Below are 9,796 nucleotides of genomic sequence, written 5' to 3' on the forward strand. Positions count from 1 at the left end.
TTTACAGTGTTCATAACTCTTATTAAAAAACTAAATTTTATTTCCTAATTTGCGGTTTTCTCTATCGACATTTCATTTTTGTTTTCGTTTTCGTTTTTTATTTCTCGATTTTATCTTGTTTTATTCGAAACCGCAAAAACAAATTAAAAAAAAAAAAAAAAATAAACAAATTTTATTTAAAACTAATTGTTTTATTGCGTTATTTACAGAAATTTTATTGTGTATATAACAGTTTTTTTTTTTGTGAAATAATGTTTTTATAAGAAATAAATTGTAAAGATAAAAAAGTGAAAAAAAAAAAAGTATCTGTTCTTATCGCTTCTCGTCCTAATGGCTTCTAATCAACCTATGATAAAGCGATGAGATGCCGATTATAAGCCGAGAAGCGATAAAGCCGAGAAACGATAAGAACGCTTGATCTTAGCCATTAGGCCGACAAGAAATAACTGAACACTGCAGATATAGTCGGACTGACGCCGTCTTCAACAATATACTTGTGGTTTGAATCAGTACGTCTAATCATTTTCGTTGTCGTCATCATCAGTAGCATCATCATCAGAAGCAGCTGAGACCATTGGCGATGTTGGACACACTAAAAGTCAAGACAATTTTTCTTATTTTCAATCTGGGCCGCGCTCAGCAGTAGTGCAAAGCCGAGGCAACCCGTGGTCAGGGCAATGTAAACCTATGATCCCATGACCAAATGCCAAAAATCAGATTTATATATGAGCCGGACTGTGCCGGCGTACCAGATAATAAACTAATAAGAAAAGAAATTTTTTTTTTTTTTTTATTATTAATTTCTACCATCTAGTCCAAAGCCCAAGATAGCAAGTGTATTTTAAATTTTTTGTTTTTGTTATATTGTTTTATATTTTTATCTAATTATGTTATTTTGATATTTTTGTTCGTATTTTATTTGTATACTTTTGTTTGATTATCAAGTGTTAATAAAGTAACTCTTGGATGTGACATTTTTACCTTGTAACAGTTTTATTTGTATTTTATTTTGTTTTTTTTGTTTTTTGTTATTATTTTAGTCATTATTATAATTATTATTGTTTATTTGTTATTTTTTACGGTTTTTGCATGATCTAGAACGAAAAAACGATGAACAAAAAAACGAAAAAGCGAAAATTCGAAAGGTGTCGACATAATTAAGCCATATTTTAGAAATTAAATCGTAATTCTGTATTGCTATCTTTACTAAGAACATTATTAAATGAAAAGGTTTTATGAAAACCTCAAATGTTATTTTGTCTTAGGTATTTATTGTATTTAAGTGACCATAAATATTTTATTTCTTTTTTATACTACCTATTATTTTTATTGATGGTATTTTTTTAATTTCTTTAGTTAATGAGTTCCTGGCTCTTTATTATTCAGTAGTAATGATATTCGTACGTGTAGTTATAACTTTAGCATTGTTACTTTGTTTAGAGAGATCTTCTATATTGATTTGGAAAACTGCTTGAACGCTGATAAGTTTTTTTGTTCGTAGTAGACCCTCGTATATTTCTCGGAAGGCTCTCCACACGCGTTAGGCTTTCCTACATGATATAAAGGTGTGTAGAGTGTTTTCAGTTTGATTGTTTTCTTTGCATTTATTGTCTCCGCTTCCTCTGTTTTTACGCCAACTTTGTAGCTTTTCTATTGTTGGTAAGCTGTCAGTGAGGATTCTCCATTGTGTGTTTTGGCATGGTCCTTGGGCGTAAGAGTTGAAAGACCGTTTCCAGATTGTTTTCCAAAGTAGACTTCTCTGCAATTTTCCCACTCACATATTTTCGATAAGTATGTGATTGTATATGCTTTTTGTATTCTCATTTTGTAACGTGATTATTTGTCGTCAAGTTTTAATTTTCTACTTACATCTGCATAGTAGAAAGGGATACTGTTTAGTTATTTCGGAAATTGTTTTGATGTAAGAAATTGGCATTGTGGATATTTTTCATTTGCAAAGTTAATTAGAGGGTATGCGAGTATTGTAGTATTGCTAGCCCTCCTTTGTCAGTTGGAAGATAAACTATGTCTCTTTTGATTGGTTCTGCATGTTGGCTTTGCCATAAATTTTTAAATGTTTCTTTTTTAATTTTTTTTGGATGAGGTTTCAGATATTGGAAATATATTGAGTATAAACCAAATTTTAGAAAGAGCGAGGGTATTCATGAATATCGCCTTGCATCTAAGGGATACGTTCCTATATTTGAAATTTTTAACTTTATTAGTAAATTTATATATTTCAATTGACCAGTTTATGATGGATGAGTATGCCAGATCTGTATGGAAATATGTATCTAGTATGTTTAGGCCAGTTGTGATGGTCTAGACGATATTGTAATTATTTTGGTTTAGTGTTTTTATTGTATTTTCGTATTCCATGTTTTTGAAACCTCCTAAGGCTAAAGCTTTTGTTTTATTCTTGTTTATGTTGGAGGAAGATACTTCTTCAAAGAGATTTAGTACTTTAAAGATCTCTGATATAGAGTTAGTATCTCTTGCAAACATGACTGTGTCATCTGCGTATTGCATTAGTTTTAAATTTGTTTTGCTATCTGGAAGTGATTTTCCATCTATTTTGGTGTTGTTTCGAATTTCGTTGGCTAGAGGTTCTACAGCTAAACGGTCTAACACCTTTGCTGACATCAAAGGGAGTGCTAAAAATTCCATTGTTAAGGATTATTGATTGATTGTTTTTAAGAGTATTTTTAATCGTTTTGACAATATTGTCACCAAGATTAAACTTCTTCAGAGTAGAGAAGATAAAGTTTTGATCAATTTTGTCGATTGCTTTTTCTTGGTCTATTGTTATGAGTAAGGCTTTTAAGTTTTTTTCATTGGTGTAGTGAATCAATTCCCTAGCGAGGAATATATTGCTAAAGATATTCTGGCCTGGAACAGAGCATGTCTGAGAGGATCCAACGATGATGTTTAACACTCTGGATATTCTGATTGCAAAAGCTTTTGTTATAACTTTGTTTTCAGTACAAAGGAGCGAAATCGGTTTCCAGTTTTTAAGTAGTGATGTGGGAAACTAATATTTTAAGTTCGAAACGATTCGAAACGAGACTAAGCCACTTTCATTCGAATTCGATTCGATTCAAAAGTACGCTGCACTGATATTGAAATTTGGTACTTAAATAGTAATAATTTTTAGTGTGTGAACGAACACAGAACAGAAATAAAACATTATACATTTTATATTTAATAACCAATCATATTGCAGCCTTATAATGTAAACAAAATACTAAGCAACACAGACTAAACTCTAGAGTCAAATAAAAGTGAATGAAATCAAATGAGACTAGTATCATACAATTTAATTACAATGTGTGACAATTCAAGTTAAAAAAAGTCAAGTCAAATACTTGCAATGCAGTGCATAGAATAAAGACTAGGACTAGTAATATATTTACAGTTATAGTTTAACAGATAATACAATACAAGTAAAAGTACAATGCTATAATGAATGCAAATGTTATACAGTTATGTAAAGTAGTAGTACATGCAGAGGCAATTGTTCCAGAAAGTCCGAGACCTTTATCCACAGTGTACTGTACTGACTGTGGCTGGCAGGGCAGTCTGGCTTCGGTACGCTACTGCTATGTGCTATACTACAAATTTTCGTGAATAAAAGTTAGTTCAGCCACATGCTCAGAGAGTAGATTACATCGCCGTCTTGTAATAATGTTACCGGACGTCGAGTTCAATCTCTCCGAATTTACAGAAGTTGCTGGAATAGCCAATAGTGCCTTCGCTACTCTTGAGAGTTTCGGCAGACGGTGATGATCAACTTTCCACCAATCAAGAACAATGGCGTTCCTTCAAATAGAAGGTTCAATCATATACATTCTGACCTCCTTATGCACAGAAGCTGCATCATCAACTGGCAGCATCCTATTTGCAGTTGCTGTTGTAAGCATGCTGTCGAAGTCATCCCATAAACTACTTGGCTTGGAGGCTACAGCTGATGTCCGACCAGGACGTGAGCCAGCACTTTCAAAAGCAGGAACGGGACCACCAGCACTAGCAGATGTTTCTACAAAGCATTATATAATATAAATAGATGTAAAACTAAAATAGCAAACAGAAATGAAAACCTATGCATTATTGTTTTATTATTCATCTGTAATTAAACTAAACCACAATACAGTAAATCTGAAAGTTAAATCTGAACTGCACGCCATTACAATTACCATCAAGTTTTAATCTGTGTTAATCACGTAACATAAAACGTAATTGAATTGTACCTTGAATTAAGTTCGTGTCATCATCGCTCAAGGCACAATGTCCACCTCCACCAACACCAGTACCGCCACGAGATCGGAATTCCTTAGAGTACTGATGAAGACTGTCTACAACAGTAGCTTGCTGTTGTTCAAAGAAGAAGATGGATTTGTAGCGTGGATCAAGAAATGTACATGCTGCATAAGGCAAAGCTGATATGAATTGCGGAAACCGTCGGTCTAGTTATAACTTTAGTTTTCGAGCAATAAGTACACCACAACCCTTATGTGAAGGATCATTGATGAATCGCTGCAATTGCTGATTTATGCCATGCAAAGCCAAAATTTTCATAGACAATGTTGGGTAGTTCTTGCCACATAAATCTCTACTTGCTTGTTTAAATGGAGCAAGAATTGCGTGATAGCCTTCAGCAAGCTTCCAGTCTGCATTAGTCAAGTTATCAATTTTTTCACATATTGCTAGATCAGCAGATATAGCATCTTTTTCTTCGCATAATCTCTTCTGCATAGAGTAATCCGAGTTCCACCTAGTAGCAACATTGATTATCAGTTCTCGTTCTACCTTTCCTAATCGCTTCTGCTCTCTGTACAAATTCTGTGTAGCCTGGCAGCTATGGTGATAATGTGACACAATACGACGGCTTTTGGAAAGGACAGTCTGCACCATCAATTTTACTCACGGCATCATTGATGGTTAATTGTAAAGTGTGAATAAAACATGAAAGATCATAAAATGATTGTGAGAAATTCATGGCGCTTTTCATATTACTGCCATTATCATGCAACGCATAAATTGGAACAGTCCGAGGAAGCTTCCAAATATCAATAGTCTTGTTTAAAGATTCAAGAATGCTTTCGCCGGTATGTTATCCTGGAAACGGCTTGTTTTCTAATGCAAATATCTTTATTTGTCATCATATTCATTGACGACTTTATGTCAGTCGTGAATGAATATGATGGAATGTCTTCAAAATCTCGATATATTTCATTAGCGGTTTTCTGTTTTACACTACAATATAACTCAGGTACAACTTATCTTGAAAACGTAGTTCTGCTTGGCACCAGATATTGTGGTTCCATTAATTTCATCAGTTCTTTGAATCCTCTGCCTTCTTCAAAGTCGTTTGACAACATGTCTAGAGCAAGCATGCGACTAACCGAAATCGTTATAGCGATGGCATTTGGATGACTTGACGACCAATGTGCTTTCTTATTAAAAAGGTCATCAACTTTACTTTGCTTCTTATTTTCATTTTTCAATTTTTGTTCTGCAAATTTTCTTTTACGATTCTCTTCATTTCTCGCTACACACTCTTTATACGCTTTCATATGAGCAGCACGTAAGTGAGCATAAAGACCTGTTGTTGCTCCAGTTGGACACGGAACAGGTAACTTGCATGTTCCTATTTTGCATATGCCTATAATTCTATTGCCATTCGTTTTTTGTCTACTAAAAAATTCCCAGACAATACTTAGACAATTACCATCGTTACTATCCGCCATTAAGGAACTGTATAACTTTTTTCTTTCACTTTTAAACGACAAAATTCGATTAACTTTGGGATCTCTTTAAAACAAAGATACTATACTTTGAAAATTTGAATTGTTTCAAATTAAAAAAGTTCAATTTGTAACATAAGTAAAAGTCAGTTTCGTACTCGCAATTGAAGTTTCGAATTTTGCACATCACTATTTTTAGGCTTTGACAGGTCTCTACCTTTCGGAAGAAATCAGGGCTGTTCTTTGAGACCAGGATAACTCGCCGTGTTTTTCAAAGATGTTTAGGTTTGCAATCTTGGTTAGTTACTCTCCATTGAAATCCAAATACTCTTGATATAATTCGGCTGGTCGGCACGCTAAGCCGGGTGTTTTTCCCTTCTTTAAAAGTTTTGCAGCATTGTAGAGCTCTGAATTGGTAAAATAGTTGTTAAGATTCTTGTTTTGGTCTTTATTCAAAGCTGTGTTTCCGTTGTTAAGTTTTTTTTTTTTCTTGGTTTAACCGAGGATTTTCATAGAGTGTTTTGTAGAAATTTCTTATTATGCTAAGGATTTTATTTGGGTCGGTATAGAGAGTTTCACCCTCTTTTATTTCTTTGATTGTTTTATTGCTTTTATTTGGTTTTTCAAGATGAAATAGCATTTTTGAGGGTCTTTCTCTGTCTTCGATGATTTGTTGTTTCGATCTCACAGAGACGCCGTTATTTAATGTTAGTTCTTTTAGTTTATTTTTCAATATCTTAATTTTATTTATATCTTTAGGTCTTTTTCCCTTTTCAGTCTCTAGCTCTTGCTCTACGCTGAGTTTCTGTGTGTGTTTATGATCTTTCGCTTAAGTATGTGTTTATGATTTTGCATGTTGGTTTGTCTTCTTCTCTCAAGTTTGTATATATTCTGTCTATACAACTTCTATAGGACTTGTCGCTTTCCTCATATGAGTATTCTCGCCTTAAAGGATTTAGAGTCCTATATACGTCTTTTAGGTTGTACTTTTCGGATAGGTTTTTTAGATTTTTTTTGCCCAGGGTGTTGCTTTTGTATAAAAAATCACCACCGTCTCTGTCGAGCTGTGGGTCCTCTACTATATTGAAGTCACCTAATGGAAACATCATATCACAGATTTTAGTGTGTCTATCTAGCTGCCCAAAAAAAGATTCTTTTTTTTGGAGGTTATTTGGCCCATAGATATTTATGATTCTTATTTAGTTTTGTATGAGGTTATGATTGCAGCAATAATCCTGCCGTTGTTATAATACGTACATTTTCTAAATGTTGTGTCTTTTTCTGAGAGAATCGCTACACCTCGCTCTTTGTTCCGTTGATCCACTTTGCACCTTTTTCCGTTGATCCAATTCGACGATCCCTCAGTTTTGTTTTTTTTTCAAACTACAATTAACAAAATTATAATATAAGTTACAAATAACATTTAAAATATTCAGATTTAAATTCAAATTACAACCGTTTCATTACAGAAAATTGTCAGGATAAATAAAAATAGTAATTAAAAACGACAGATTTTACAATTACAATTTTTTGCATACCAATTTTTAATATGTTTTTTGAACACCTCAGAACTTTTAGAGGACATGGTCTTGTTATCTAGAGTGTTCCATAACGAAATGGCTCTAAATATAGTACAACATGTATCCTTATATTTGGAGCCATTTGAAGGTCGTTTTTTCGCTACAACGAAGTTTAAAAGGAAGATTTTTTGTATTGAATAAATCCTTCATAAATTTTGGATTTAGACAATTAATTGATTTAAAAACTTCTATCATAAGAAAGCGCAAATTTTTTAAGTGGATCCTCGGACTATTATCAAAATTTAACAATTCATCAAGAGATAAGTCAAACCTTTTATGGACAATACAAAGAACTTTTTTATGAATTTTCTTTATAAGGTTGTCATAGTATTTAGAACAAAACATGCATATTAGGGAACAATAAAAAAAATTTGACATTATAAAGGCATTATTACGGGATAAAAAACTTCTTATGCGTGAATGAGCAAAACATTTACCATTAGCTTTACTGGATAAGTATTTAATGTGTTCTCCAAAGTTTAGATTCTTATAAATTGTAACAACAAGTAGTTTCACCCTATCAGAGGCAAAAACAGTTATATTACCTATTTTAAGATATCGATTTTTTGTGTTTTTTAAACCAACTAAAAGTAATTGGGATTTATCAGGGTTGACAACCATCGAGTTAAACTTAAACCAGGCAATGGTATTAATTGCTTCTTTTTGCAATCGAAAAATAACCTTTTCGGAGCTGTAATCACAGGCATACAGCGTATTATCATCTGCAAAGTTGCACAATTCAGTATTTTTAATAAAGAAGAATATATCATTTATGAATATATTAAAGAGGATCGGGCCAAGAATGGAACCTTGAGGCACTCCCGACAATATATCAAACCAATTAGAAACAGAAGTTCCTTTCCTTACCCTTTGTTTACGACCACTAATATACGATATAAGAAATTTAAGACTTTCTTTAGAGAAACCAATCGTCTCTAATTTAGCAATAAATAGGTCATGCGGAATGAAATCATACGCTTTAGATAGATCCATTAATTATCTTTCAACAATACCTCCATTGTTAATGCATTCATGCCACTTATTAAGTAAAAAAATAAGTGTATGCTGAGTACTATAACCTCTACGAAAACCACACAAAAGTTTCTCAAATTTTGGCTCCATAAATAACAAAATCTGTTCATAAACGATCATTTCAAAAATATTGGAGAGAGCGGGTAGGATACTTATAGGGCGATAGTTACCTTATCTGTTGGGTCATTTTTTTTAAGACACGGTAAAACATCCACCATTTTTAGAAATGACGAAAATGTTCCATCTAAGATGCTATTATTGATACAATCTGTAAGACTATCCCTAAAGTATATAAGTTACCTGTTTTATTTTTTATTTCATTTGCTGAAAAAGGGGTATTACATTGTGCTGTTGCAGAATCTGCAATGTTTTTATCTCTAGCTGTTTTCACATTACTGTTGAGACCTTCACGAGTTGGATGCATGTTTGTTTCGTTATCTTCATCATCTTTCTTTTGAGTTTGGTTTTTTTTATTGGGTGTATACCCAATGTGCCCAGTATGAATTACTTTAACACTGTATCCTTTTAGATTTATTTTAATTGGTATTGGTTTAGGCATTTCTTCCAAAACGACTAAAAGAATACCGGTGTTGTATTTTATTTTGTTTTTTGTTGTTTCTTTTATTAAAGTCTTGTGGATATATGCTTACCATATCCAAGGGTTTGTAGTTCTTTACCAACACCAATATCTGCGCACTCAAGGGGAAGTCCATAGATTGAAATTGTTCTCCTTGGGGTTGCTGGTGTTCTGTTAGGTTTTGACCCATAAAGGCGATAGTGCTGCCCTTTATTATTAAGTCCTCTTTCAGGGAGGATAATTTTAGATGAATCAGTTTTCATTAAAATCTTGGCCATGTATCCTTTACGTATAACTTGAAGTCCTTCGAGATAAACGTCCAGACCTTGCTCTTCTAAGGCTTTAAATACATCTCCTTTATCGCACGAAGTGTTTAAGGAACATAGCAGAGTATTTTTTAGGCGTATTAAACGATTACTTTCGCCTGTAGCGACTTGAGCATAGCTCTTAGTGGAAAAAGATTCTTCGAAAAGAGTTTCAACATTAGAATTTTTATCCATGTTAACCATCTAAAACCTTAAATTTTTGGAAAGGCAACCCGTGGTTGGGGCACGGTAAAAATAAAATCCTATACTAACCTACAAAAACTATACTAAAGGCCAGTAGACCAATATTTATAAAAGCTGTCTCGCGCTAAAACCAGTAGATCTTAGCCATTAGGCCGAGAAGCGAACTGAACACTGCAGACATAGTCGGACTGACGCCGTCTTCGACAATGTTCTTGTGGTTTGAATTAGTACGTCTAATCATTAACGTCGTCGTCATCATCAACAGCATCATCATCATCAACAGCATCATCATCATCAGCAGCTGTGACCATAGGCGATGTTGGACACTCTAAAAGTCAAAAATTTTTCTTATTT

The 9,796-nt window shown here is 33.4% G+C and overlaps 1 pseudogene; it reads right to left on the bottom strand.

The window, feature by feature from the left end:
* Positions 1 to 620: 620 nt before the first annotated feature.
* LOC136077455 (U2 spliceosomal RNA) lies at positions 621 to 831 on the bottom strand (annotated as a pseudogene).
* Positions 832 to 9,796: the final 8,965 nt, after the last annotated feature.

Source organism: Hydra vulgaris, chromosome 02 (assembly GCF_038396675.1).
Source record: "Hydra vulgaris chromosome 02, alternate assembly HydraT2T_AEP".
Lineage (NCBI taxonomy): Eukaryota > Metazoa > Cnidaria > Hydrozoa > Anthoathecata > Hydridae > Hydra > Hydra vulgaris.